Here is a 15,043-nt window from a genome sequence, read left to right as displayed (position 1 = left end):
TGCACCAATATACATACATAAGCAGTAGCGTATCATCCCATTTTAAGCCTTTTTTATATTTACTTATTTATATATTTATAAGAAATAAACTAGTTTATTAATTTATGTATTCAATATTTGATTAAATATTATACTTATTTTTTAATGAAATATTACTAATAATAGTATTACACTAAAGTACCTATCATCATCATCTAATTAATTAGTAGTTCTTACGATTATTTATTAACATATTCAGGTTTATTTTCCTTTAGTTTCGGTTATGCGTACTTTATATACTCTTTTATCATTTACATCAATGTATTTCATTATTGATTGATGTAATTTCCTTCCTGCTTGTCTTGTAATATCGTAGTCCTAGTACAGATTAAAAACTATCGTTGGTAATTTGATGCCTTTCGAGTGCCAGATCTGTTAAGGTTGATTCTCACTATACCTTCCGTTTCCAATCCATATCCATTCCAGATCCGTTCCGTATTTTTGATTGTATTCAACTGATACGGAACGGAAGCATACGTATATGCTTTAGAGGTGTGTAGTTCGTGAACGAACTAGTTCCAATGAACTATTCCGACCCCGGAATGAAAGGAACTAGTTCCTGGTTTCTCAAAGAACTATTTCCTCAGGACCTATTCCGGGATCGAGACTGTGACCGATATAGAATAATATGCGACGGCGGGCGACGGATCGGCTAGCGCGTAGCCCAATGGTAGGCAGGAGTGTGGAGTGCCAGCCGTACGTTATCGGATCCGGACCTAGAGGAACTAAACTAAATAGACTAGTTTACGTACGAACGGATCGGGCCAGCGCGATCGATGCTAGGCAGGAGTGGGGAGTGCCAGCCGTATGCCGTATGTTATCGGATCCGGACCTAAAGGAACTAGAGGAACTAAATAAAAGACTAGTTTACGTATGGATCAGCCAGCGCGATTGATGCTAGGCAGGCGTGGGGAGTGCCAGCCGTATGTTATCGGATCCGGACACAAAGGAACTATTAAAAGACTAGTTCACGGGAATCTATTCAGTCGGCAGATCCGAGATATAATACAAGACGACGACGATGGATTCGGCCTTGTCTATTGCCACAGCCGGTGCGGCGTAATTACCACAAATAATTGTCGTGGATACTGTTTTTGATTTTTAGTTTGTTTTTTAAATATTTTATGGGAATGTTTCAATTTAGGTCCCTAAAATTAAGGAATATCTTATAAAACGAAGTAGATATTCTGAATTTTTAGACAAAAACAAAAAGCTTGAAGTGAAGAAAAATGCAATTTTTCGTAAATTTTTTGTAATATTTGCTCCAATTGATTTATGATATAGTTTTTTAAATTCTGATTTTAGTTTTTTTTATTTTTTTTATCTGCAATAAAACTTACCTATATGCTTTATGTCTCCGAACATTATAAAAATTATACAGATCATACTGTGAATAGTTCTGACTGACAACGAAACACTTTAGCAAGCAAGGGGGATGTCAATGTTAGTCGGGAACTATTGTGAACTAAAGACCTAGTTCAAGGAACTATTCCTCTGGAGGAACTAGAACTAAGGAACTAGTTCCTCCCAAGGAATTCCCACCTCTAATATGCTTCCGTTCTATACTTTTTATTGTAGAATACTTTTCATTGTAGAATTTATATCATTACGAAAGTTTTATTTTAAAAATTTGTATCTTTTGAAAAAGGTAACAGATTTACTTCAGAGGTAAAAAACAATAAATAAATATCAGCAAAAAGTGCACAGAGCTGGTACATATGTAAGAACTTGAAACTCTGTTTCCGATACACTTCAGTCCTAAAACTATATTAAACTTGTATGGAAGAAAAGGATGTTCAGTTTAAGACCCAAAGTCTTCTATGCCCAGGTATACGTGTCCTGTAATTGCTGTAACGTATTTGCAACTAGAGCGCAGTCATCAGCGTATTGGAGTTCTGTAATAAATTTTATATGTGTTTTTGCCCTTAGTCTTTTTATGTTGAAGAGACCGCCGCGCCGTCATACCTGTATCTAACACCCATTCCTCTTTTCTGCAGTTTGCTGTCCACTATAATAGAGAGCGCTGCCATGAATATGTTGAATAGGAGAGGAGCTAGGACACATCCCTGCCTAACTCCTGTATTTGTCAGGAAGGGATCGCTCAGTGATTCATGATGTGACACTCTCGAATTGTTATGTAGGCTTTTACACACAGTAAGAAATTTGTTGGGCACTCCGAACTTTTGCATAATTGCCCAAAGTATATCTCTGTTTACAGAGTCGAAGGCCTTCGTTATGTCGATGAATGAAACATAAAGTTTACTCTGCTGTTCCTTTACTTTTTTCCGTAGCGGACGGAGAGGGTCTTCTGGGAGGATTTTTTCTGTATGTGGGTGATGGCGGGTTAACATAATTTTTGCAAGAATTTTTCCTCCGATAGCCAGTAGTGAAATTCCTCGGTAGTTTCCGCAGTCTGCACTTCCTTTGTTCTTAAATATATTAACAATATTCGCGTTGCAAAAGTCCTGATGTACCTCTCCGTTTTCCCATATGACATCGAAGAGAACCTTAAGATGAACAATAAGTTCTTTATTTGCACACTTATAGATTTCCGCTGGAATCGCGTCACAGCCAGCCAATTTGTTGTTTTATGGAGGCCTTTATTTCCTGTTCCGTTATTGGGATATCTAATACATCGATGGTGTTATACTGAGGTATTGTGTTTAGTGCTTGCATATTGGGGATGTTGTCTTGGTTAAGGATATGGCTGTAATGCCGTATACTGTCCGCCGTATACTGAACAGCTCTATGACAGGATAATGACGCATGACAAGCTATACCTTACCACTCCCAAAGCGTTAAACGCCATATACCGGGAGCTATTATTATTATATGAATCCTACTTTTGTATTAAGCTCATTTGCCTGTACTTGTCTCTCTTTGTGGAGGTTAGTAATTAGGTCATAGTATTAGGCCAGGATCATCTAAGCACCAGCTCCATCTATCTTTATCTCTTGTTTCTGCAATTTAATTTGTTAGGAATGTCATTTCAATTTCATTATTTGATAGATGGTTATTATTAATTTCGATTAACGTCATATTTTTTACTGTTGTTAAAGTATTACACTTTCCGATAACTATTATCACTCTTTCCGCAGCAATGAACTAAAGTTTGTGCTTATTTGTAATTTTCGAACAGCAAAAATATGACGTTAATTAAAATACAATCAATAACAACATTTAAATAATGCAATAACCAATAACAACCTTAATTCAACCATTAAATAATGAAAACCGAAATTATATTATCATAGAAATGCATTTTGGTTTTTAGAACCACAAAAATTCAACCATATTTTCATATTCTTTTTTTAATTTTCTCTAAAAAAGTATGGAAATTTGGAAAAGTATAAACGGGATTGGCCATTCTAGAACAAGCAAACATTTTTATGAAGAAAATATTTTTCTCGAAATGTAAATAATAATAATAAAGAATTTCCTCTTATAAATACAATCCAGGGAAATACTGTATACCAATGATGTTTCATACTTACTCAGCATATCTCAATTAAGAATTTATTTAGTTTACTTAGACCAGGTAGTTGATTTCACTAAAAATAAATATATGCAAAATCCAGTCGACTCTTTATTAATTATGTATAGAATTAAATAGAACTAGAATGGGCACCGAACTTGTTTTTGCTTTATCCAAAGTTCCCTGCAGATTTACTCGCAAATAATACCGTGTAAATGCTCGCCAGCATTTCTTAAATATTTAGAGCGTCGCTGTGCAAACACTTGCAAAACTTTGTTTGCGTAAATATGTGAAGACAAAAGTTTGTATTCGCAACTATTACTGTTTCCTGTAAGTTTGTTTAGAATTGAGTCTACAGCTTATTTTCAGCACTAACTAAAAAGAAGACTAACTCGTTGCAGTTGGTGCAGGCCGCTTAATTATATCTGGAGTTTAACAGAAAATAAGGGGATAACGACATTTTGTTTTTGTTTCTTATAATGAAAATTATTCTAAAGACTTGAGAATTCTACTATCTAGAAACTAATGTTGCAATAAAATATGAGATTTGCTAACAATAATAAACAAAAAAATGTATACAGGGTGAGTTTCCTACAAAATTTATTTTAGGGGGGACCCGGAATGTGTTTTAGGGGGGGCCCAAATAAAAGGTAATGTAGAATATGCTTTTTAGAGCGCCATTTTTAACCCAAAGGCCTAATATTTAACCCAATTATTATATTTTAGGGGGGCCTTGGCCCTATGGGCCCCCCTCTGTATCCACCACTGCCCATACAGCACATCAAATCACATTTACGATGTGTTTACATTATTAGATGTAGATACAGGGTGACACAATTCCCCCGATCTAAATATGCTACGTTTACACATTGTTCAACACGTATGCACAAAGGTTAAACGTCCGCCACAGTATAGCATTTACGTATACACAAAGCAAGGGATACATAGTGTGCCGTAGGATACACAGTGCTTGTGTATTACGTCTAAACTCTGTTTACACATTGCAGTTGTGACTACCGCGTGTATACGTATGTATTTTGCTTCGTATATACATCTTGTGCTAGATAAAACTACTTCTTATGAACGAATTTACGAAATAATACAAGTTTTGATGCCTAAGTTTTCCTTCTTTTTAAGAAATATTTATTCAATGATACCAATTATATATTTTTAGAACGAAAACTAGGAAGGCAAAACTTTGTATTTTCCAAAAGCTTCTCGATCGTAAGTTCAAGAGAAGTAGCTTTAAAATTCGTTCCATTTTTGTTTTGTATTAAATGTATCATTTTTCTTCCATAAAATGGATTAAGTGGTTAAAAAATAAAATTATTATATTTCTTTATATCATGGAACGCAATAGCGCAAATAACACAATAATAATAATTATTTACACTGCACAAACCAGAAGTAAGAAAACACTGTAAAAGAACAGAATTTGTATCAAAATCTATTAAAAATATAAGTACCTAGTATAACAACATACTAAAATGGTAAACACTGGTATATCGCCACGATTTGGTGGACCTCGTTTAGTCATTTTTTGGACTTTGTTGTATTTTATTTCCAGATTAACAATCTCACCCTTAAATTTTATATGAAACTAATTATTGAATATTAAACATGTCTGTATATTGATCCATCAATAACTTACCGAATATCAGTGTAAGAAGTTCTGTGAAGTGTTTAAATCTTTCTATCTCTGATCCATTTAGATTTTTATTATTTCCAAATTTAAAAAAATTATATTGCAGAGCTAACTTCTTTATCATTATGCGAGAATATTTGGAGTTTTCATTCATTGGAGTCAAAATTTGGTAAATTGGGTATCGAGTAAGGGAAGAGTCGCTGCTATAATATTAATAATACACTTAGGAAGGTGTAACAAGGTAATTAAAAACTTGTACTTACCTTAAAATCTCTTTTAAACTACACACAAACGGAACATTTATATAGAGCTTCCGAATGATAAAACAATAATGGCTGCTAACACATACCACGCCTAGAAAGAAGAAAGGAGAGAGGACACCATGAGGACACATATGATACACTTGGTCGGTGTATCTACGCTGAGGTTATCCGCGCGTGCGCACACCTTCATTTCATGCTAGAATGTAGACACAACAGTACATTATTACAAAGTGTCTATATAGATATTTATATTATGTGTATATATCACATTTTTACAAGGTATGTACTATAGGCACAACTACGATACGAAGTATCACACATACATATGACTTATACATTGTATGTCTCATATACCGACGTCAGATTTCATCATTTTAATAATTATTTGTTACGTTACAAAAAACTCTTTAGAATCTTGAGTGCATACGGTATACAACTAGTAAACACTGTATCACACAATTCTATCAATATAAACCTGCGTGTATCTCATACGTATATGTTAGAACTAGATGAACACTTAGTTTCACTTAAACATATTTTGTTTCTCATTTGTCTCCCTTGTAGAAACGTAATTTCATTTGGACGTGCTGTATGGGTGACGTTCTCTATGGGTATCTCGGAAATTAATGGAGATAGAGAGTCGGTTAAATGGGGAAAGAATTGCAGTTTTCTGGGGTTATAAATATGCGCCTTTCAGATTTTTGAAAAAGTTCATGGCTTACTAGATATTTCGAAAAAAAAACAAATTTTGGGTATTTTAAAAACTGTCCCTAATTCCATAATAATATATTTTAGACAAAAAGTTTTCAGATAAAAGTTGTAGAGAATCACATCCCTAATGGGTTTGTGTTCTCCAATTTTTTCTAAAGCTTGTCATTTTTGACATATGACACAAACATATATTTTTTTTAAATGGAAACCATAGTTGGCCATGGCTTCATAAAAAGCGCTATTTTTTAAGCTTTTCAGCGATATAAGTTATAATATATTTTTTCCACTCATTCAATCGTCTCATAGAAATGTGAAACTGTCACATACAAACTTTGTAAATTAAAATAAACAAAAATTGTTAAATATTAATTTTTCAAATGAAGAAAAGTGTGTAGGATTATTAGTTCAACTTTTCTTGGCCATATAATTTCAAGGATACGTTGACCGGTGAACGTTTTACTTACGTCTTTTAGAGAACGTTTTTCAAAGACATGTTAGAAAAGTTAATTTTAGATACTCGCGCATTAATACAGTGGTTCCAACATGACTTTCATTATGACCCCCACCCCCACAATGAAAGAAACGTTAAAAATTTTAAAAATTATTTATATCATAATTATGTAGACTCAGAGATAGAAGAGGTGGACCAATTGCATGGGCCTCCTCGATCACCTGACCTATCCATTTTAGACTTTTTTATGCGGTATAGTTAACAACAAGGTTTACAAAAGAACTTATGAATTAAGAGAGGCACTCGAAGTGGCGGTACAGGAGAAGTTTAATTAAGTCGACCGGTCGTTCTGTGAGAATAGATCATTTTCTAAAATGTGTATGTAGTAATATTATTTTTTTAAGTTTTAGTTTGTGTAATGTAAATTGTAGAGAGTCGTTTAATAATATATTTTGTCTTTTGAGAGCTGTAAAATGACTACGGAATGGTTTCCGTTTAACCATTTCTGTTCTGAGATGATTTTCCTGCCTAGATACTTCTTTTAGTTCGAGAGGTGGAAGATTTGATATTTCTCTTTTATTTGTAATTAATAGCAGGGGTAGGCAGTTGTAAAAATAAAGACAGTTCTATCTATGTATAATATGATATATGCATTTGGTCTAGTTACATTAAGGAGATATAGGTTTAAAACACTAATTCACCACAATACACCAAAACACTCCACTTTTGCACTGGACGCGCGTTTTGCTAACTACGTAAGCATCATCAGCATATGATTAAAACTCATAGCATCATCAGCAGAAGATTTATACTGGAGAGTTTTAATAATCTGCTGATGATGCCAGCGAAAAGCACGTACATTGGAAAAGTTAAGTGTTTGGTGTATTGTGGTGAATTAGTATTTTATTTTGTTGTTGTCACACCAAAGGTTCCAACCCTCAACTGTAATAAAGATTTAGGTTTAATAAGTATAGATCTGATTTTTCGCAGTGCTTGATTTCTTGATACATCCTTCTTATTTTTATAACGCTAGGCTCTATAGAGAGTATATACGTATATAACGTATATCAATCATGCATGTATCTGTTATGTGTTAAGTTTTTCACAACTACACTGGACCACCAGTCTGTTGTCGAATGGCCACAACACTCTTTGATAGGTTACCATATCAGGTTTTTCCATAAAGTGACAGCCAATGGTCGCTCTATACCGGGTGTTGCATCGACGGACGGGACATAGGAAATCCCATGTAAATTTTAATGGGGTCAATTATTGGCTTCCCTAATTATTTTAGAGAATAATTCTATTTAGGTTTATTGAAGAGCACTAAAACCCACATTCAAAAAAATGACTTTAGATGTTTTTGATTAGCACCTTTACGAGTTATCGCCGATTTCTTTTTAAATATTTCTCCATTCTTATGACCCTGTATTTACTTATGAGCACTAGTCAAGGTAAAAGATAACTGTCAAATGAAGTTGTTATTTCAGAAATTTACCTATTTAGTGCTTTATTATTATTGAAAACTCATACCTACATCGGAAATCTTAAAGATGATAAATACAAATTAATATTAATGCTTAATATTCTGCATTTAAATTTCGCGTAAGAAATAATAGCTCGATAATATTGTGTCTGAATATCCCTGCCCAAACATTTACTTTCTGTGGATATTGCGTCCTTGTTTCGAAAAACCTGTGTTGGTTTTCTTTGTTCCAATATCGATAATTTTGAACATTGGGTTCATTATTTAAGGTAAACGTGCATTCGTCAGTGAAACATATGTTTTTTTAAAAATTCCCTATCCGTGTTTGCTCTTTCCATCATATCAAAACAAAACGCCTGCCGCCGTATTTCGTCCCCATCTCGTAGCTCTTGGTGCTTTTCATATTTGAAGGAATAGTATTTATGTCGTTTCAAAATTCGAAACGCTGTAGTGTGATCTATTCCTATTTCATCCTCAAGTTTCCTTGTGCTGATCTTTCCATCGTTCTCTTCCACGCACAATAAAACTTCCAAGTCGGTATCATTTCTTGCATCTTCTATTTGTTCCTGCCTTGCTTCACATCTGCAGTTATTTATTAGGGTACCTTTGGTCTCAAATCTCTGGATATTCCTTGCGATTGTAGATTTTCCAGGTATCGGACTATTCTGATACAGAGCAGCAAACATGTCCGACACCTTTTGATAACTATTTCCTTGATAATACCATTTAATCATCAATACTTTTTCTTCGGTAGTGCAATTCATGGCTAATATTTTAGATGTAGGTATGGGTTTTTAATAATAATAATAAAGCACTAAATAGATAAATTTCTGAAATGACAACTTCATTTGACAGTTATCTTTTACCTTGACTGGTGCTCATAAGTAAATACAGGGCCGTAAGTAAGGATAAATATTTAAAAAGAAATCGGCGATAACTCGTAAACGGGCTAATCAAAAATATCTAAAGTTATTCTTTTGAACGTGGGTTTTAGTGCTCTTCAATAAACCTAAATAGAATTATTCTCTAAAATAATTAGGGAAGCCAATAATTGGCCCCATTAAAATTTACATGGGATTTCCTATGTCCCGCTCGACGATGCAACACCCGGTATGCATAGATCAGATTTGAATTTAATCGAACCTGCTAGAGATCAAACGCGGTAGTCTTGATAAGAACTTGCCGTTAGTAATGTAGCCGCTGATAGTAGTAATATCTTTATTTGGTTGCTTCTCAAAGCATTCATCTAAAGAAAAGGTACTTTATCTTGAAAAAAAGTCTGTCTTTTCGCTACTGGAAGAGAAATCTACAAAACAATAAGTTATTTTCTCTACGCTTCGTTGAGTCCAAACGGAAATCAGGTTTTCAGTGGCTTTTTACTAGCAAAAAAATCTCCTCCTGTCGTCAGTACTTCAAATTAACCAGTACTACCTGAGAAAAATTACCTAATAAACTAAAAACCAAAGTTTTTTATTTAGATAATTCAAATAGATTTTTCTTTTTTCTTTGTGCTGAAGACAGGAGATATTCCTCCCGAAACGTTAAACATTTTTGTCAGTTAGGTAAATATATTTTATTGGTAAAAAATAAACCACTGACAAGCAGTAATATCTACAATAAAACAACTGCTTAATTTGTAAAACTCTTTCTTTTCCATTGGCAAAAAAATAGACTATTTTAAAGTATGAATCCGTCACAAAGGTATATTCATTATCTAAAAGATGACATATTTAAACCATTAAGAAATTCCTCTTTACGAATTTCTGTTCTGTTAGTTTAATAGGGACATAAATCAATAATAATTCTTTACTAACAGGATTTCGACAGATCCAATTTTGTAAGAAAAATATTTCCTTTTTAAATCCCTAATCATAACACCCGCTTTGATTTTCCTCACTTTAGTTATCTATCCCACTCCCTCCACTTCAATTTTTCACACCCGCTTTGACGAAACCTTCTTCTAACGAGAAAACACCAACCAGCAACCCCGCAAATGTACATCCCGTCACATTGCAGGCGCACTTCCATCCCTCGCATCGGGATATTAGTCTGCACCGTATGTAAAGTGCAGAGGGATGAGAGAGTGTTTTCACCCCTCAAGTACAATAAATTAGCTCGGCAGACTAGAGCAGATAAAATTTTAGTCAGTCAGACGGTAGCGCAGACACCGGGGAGTCGGTCGACTTATATTACGAATTTTGTATGTATACGCGCCAGTGCCGTAGAGGAATCCTGTCGGCGGCATGTCTGTCTGGCCGAAATGGTTTGTTTTAATAAATAATTATTCTCCACGAATAATGATAGCATAATCTGTACTTTCCCTTGTATTTCAATGATATACAGGGTGTCAAAAAAATAGTGTACCTAACTTCGGTGTCTGCATATTATATAGTCTACATATTATTCTGCATATAAAAATAAAACAAAAAGTTCCTATGAACATATCCCTTAAAGTGCTTCCCGAGGAAGTTGCAGTCCTAGAAAGGTTAAATAAAAATAATATAACTAAACGTTCTCCAACCCAGTGTGAGTACATATCAATGTAAAAATATATATATAAAGGAAGCCATACCACTCGGAAAAAAGGTTTCCAAGTGGTATGGCTTCCTGGTGTGACTTTTGTCTTTCTGGGCCTGAAGATGGGTATTAACTGAATCCCGAAACAATGTCGCCTCAATTTTAAATCAAATTAAATATTGAAATAAACATAAACTTCATAAATTACATTCTAACATGATCAATGTTTACCAAAATAAATTACCAGTTCACAGAAGAAAGTGTGCTTTTTAAGTCTTCACTCCGTTTCACATTGGATATGACTTTTTTTTAAAGTAAACAATATCTGTTTAATAAAAATTATTTATTTTTATAGCGAATTATGTTTATGATATCTTGAAATAAATAAAATCAGAATATAAAGTATTGTTTTTCAGTTAAAAACCTCTAGCGTTTAAAACGAGGTAAAGGCCAAAGTCTAGACGACCGATCAAGTTTCTATATTTAAATTAAGCTGGCCGCAAAATTGATGTAGAATTTTGTTTTACTCCTACTTACTGGGAGGTTTCACAATACTCAAGTTTTTTCTTTCGTTTCGCTAGGGAATTGTAGAGGGAATTGCCGAATTTATGGGCATGGCCAAAAGTTTTAATAAGGGTTTAATTTTACATCTAAAATATTAATATAAATTATGAAATATACCGAGAAAAAAATTATTATATGAAATTTTGTATAACACGATTTAATTTTAAAACGTCGTCAAAATATCATGAAAATATGGGGCTCTTCGAGCCACATCTACATTCCGAGTTTCAGCCTCCTAGCTCACATAGGGCACTAGCTCACTTAAAAAATATTCCATTCCGCCGAGGTCGTGTAAATCGATATAACAAATTACAAATTCCATTGGAACGTATTAGAACTTCCCGCCATATATTAGTATAGCTATCACAAGATTAAACTTTGGAATTTAAATTAAAAACTATGAAAAATACCTGGAGAAGCAATGAAAATTTAATGTACTTCTCTTTTAAAATATTACCCTTGCTTGCTAAATTAAGTATAGGACACAACTACATATAAAAAGGATAAAATGAATATGCATTCAGTATTATAAATTTTTCTTTACACGAAGGTACATAATAACTTTACGAAGTGTATTTGGACAATACCCGTTTACTAAATTACTGTTATTATGCTCAAAATATTGACATACTGAGGTCTCCTCGTCTTGCATATATGAAGAAATAAAAACATACGGCGGACTGCAGCAACCACTGATTATACACTGTTACGTTGTAACAATATTTTCACGGCAAATTACGGGGAATCTCATTCATAAACTACCGAGTAATGCTATAGAACGCAAAAAAGGAGAGTTTAAGTATATATTCTTAAATAATTTGACGTTTTAAAAATAAATAAACAAGTACACACACTAAAAAATGCAAATAAAAAAAACATTTCAATCATTATATTGTGGTATTGAAACCAGATGAGCATCACAATTAATTACCGCTATTGAGCAGTTGCTTAGTACACGAAACTAGGGCAACGTACAGCAAGGCAAAACCTGTGGAAAGTACAGAGACTGGCATGCATCTGAATGTGCATTTGATTGTGCTATAAGAACATGCTCAACAGCAGCAATGAAGGTCATCCTACACCTTTATACCACTGTACATTGTTGTCGGTAGTTATGTCAATGCGAATGATTAGAATGGTCATTGACGGATTCAGTACTAGGAGAATTTTGGCTTGGAACACCCTCAAAAAGAAAATGCCACTCCTCCAAACCACCTCCCAGTGGATTTACAACTTTGAGAAACATGTCACTGTAGCATTGAGCAATAAAAATGATTGGAAGAGAGAAAAAAGACCATACCATAACGTAGTATATTGATAAGCATCAATATACCACGCTACAAAACCAAAGCAGGGACAGGAATATAAGTATTTGGGCCGAAAACTAAATAACCCGAACCAATGGGCGCCTACCCCAGCATGCTTCAGACATTGGCATAGAAGATATAAGGGAAAAACAAACGATCTGGCTATAAACGGAGTGAACACCCCACTAATAAATTTCTAGTGAAAATCTTTAATTTTTGTCATTGATGAACATGTATTGTTTATTAAGAATCCAAATATCTCGAGAACGGTTGCCCGCAGCGACTTTTACCAAGAGACATTTTTTACGTAGAAAAGACACAAATGTATATTTTTTCACTCAGTAGTGTAATACAGCAACGGACAAAAAGTTATTACTCTTCAAAACAGTTTATAAAGGTATAGGTGGCGCCCCCTATAAGTGGGAATCATATTGACATCGACATCAAATTTCTTATGTTAAAAACCCCATCTGTTCTCTCAAGCCTCAATGTTGAGCAGTAATAAAGTCGGGTATTGCAGACGTTGTATATTGTGTTGTCTAAGCAGAGCAACATAAAGTGCTCTAACACCCGGGTTGTCCACAGGGAATTTTATTGGAAAACGAACGAAAATAAGAACTGTATATATAAGAACCAAACCAAAAACTATCTTTAGCAACCCAAGTTTAGGAATTTAGTAAATCTTTGACAATCACGTATAAAACGTACCATTGATGACCTCTTCAGTGTACAACAATTTTCATCATGGTAGAATGCCTTCACTGAAAAATAGGATCTCTCAGTCGAAATGAATATGACTTTGACCCAAAAGATTGGCGCTTTTCAATAGGGCCAAGAACGACGTTTCTTTGCCCAAAGCATTAACTATCTTTTCATAAGCTTTAAAAAATTACTTATTAAAGAGACACTTTTCTTAAACCGATAGCGAATACTATTGACTCAACTAAAATTTATTTTGATCTAAGAGGTCTATACATCATATACAGGCATATTACGAGGTATATTATTTTCTGATAAATTTTGGGTTTCCCTGGTCTGTAGTTAGTAAAGTGATATTATTTTCCTTGATAGTAGTTATTTCTGCTTCTTCGCTCCTTGGTATTTTTTGGGGTGGTTCATCACTCTACAAATTACAAAGAAATGTTACATCACGATTAATCAAAGTAAAGCAAATAAATTATTAAAATTATAAGCTTTGGTCACATTTTGAATTTTTTAATACGACGACTTGAAATTCTAAAATTTTTGTAATTATTTGCATAAAATCGATACCTATATTCTAAACAGGTGCATTAGGTAAATGTCTCTTACCTTCAAATATAGCAAATAAATGCTCTAATTTCCATTTTTTCAGAAACTCCTTTAAAGAATCCATATATCCTAAAATTTGTCCATAAAAAATGACAAATGCGTGTTAATAACGATCACTAATTTCTTATACGATATGCGTTTAAAAAGCAAATTATGCAAAATTCTAAGTGGAAAATTCCAAGCAACAAAATCCGTGCGTACTATGATGTGAGACCTATGAAATGCGACCTACGACTGATCGGACTGCCGACTGATTGTATATACCGTCCTTCGTCATCGCCATTGCGTGTCGTTATTATTTTTCATCAAAAGAGTATTTAGCTATTGGAAAAATGGCCATGTTTCTTGAATGAAGTACTTCCTAGCGTATTTTTCTTATTATCTCAAAACAAAGTAACTTGCACTTGGTTGAATGAAAATAGATTCAAGAGAAATTTTCGAATTTTTCAAGAGAACCAGTTTTCTTGAGTTAAGAAAGTTTTTCTTCAGGCAAAATATTTTCTTTTACGCTAAAATAAATTCTCTTGCCACTAATTTTTTTTTTCAAGAACGATGACGACTTTAGTTCAAGTCTATCTTTTTTATCAGTGTACTGAATGATTATCTATCAAATTGAGTGACACAAATTCCAGAATTTAATGAGATTTTTTAAATTTATATTTAATTATTATAATTTAAAAAATAAATTAATTGTATTTTTGAACATTTCTATAATCACGCCTATAATAAAAACAAGACAGTTTAAAGCTAAAACTAAAAAAAGGCTATCCATCAATAGGACAGATGAAAAATCGATCGACTAGAAACGGAACATCTCAAACTAGCATTCCACATGCTGGTTGGTCAGCATGGTGCCATGGTGTGCAATTAAAATAATTTTCGACGTTCTTGCGAATTTTCTTCTTCCAATTAAACCTAATTGGTGCGGTAATTTCGTTGTTGTAGTGTCTGTCGGAAATTGCAAGAGATGCGAGAGATCTCAGTCGGTTAGACTGAACGACCGATGGATGTGGCGTGTTCTTTTTAAGAGACGAACAATGGGAAAAGCAATTTGTTAATTTGCATACGCGGCAATTTCTGTAATTCTCGTTATTGTTTCTGACGATGCGAGGAAAATATACAAACAAATATGTTTCTGGCTGGCAATAATAACCGTTTACGAAAAGTTTAAAATAAGTATGTTGTGTTCTTCTGGAAATAAATTGTTGTTGATAATTATATTGAATTGTTTTTGTTTTCTGGCATTTACAATACTTGCCAAATCAAAGGAATAC

The sequence above is a fragment of the Sitophilus oryzae genome, unplaced genomic scaffold (assembly GCF_002938485.1).
Source record: "Sitophilus oryzae breed Bouriz unplaced genomic scaffold, Soryzae_2.0 scaffold_965_pilon_pilon, whole genome shotgun sequence".
In the NCBI taxonomy this organism is placed as follows: Eukaryota; Metazoa; Arthropoda; class Insecta; order Coleoptera; family Curculionidae; genus Sitophilus; species Sitophilus oryzae.
Note: the sequence above shows the minus strand (reverse complement) of the source record.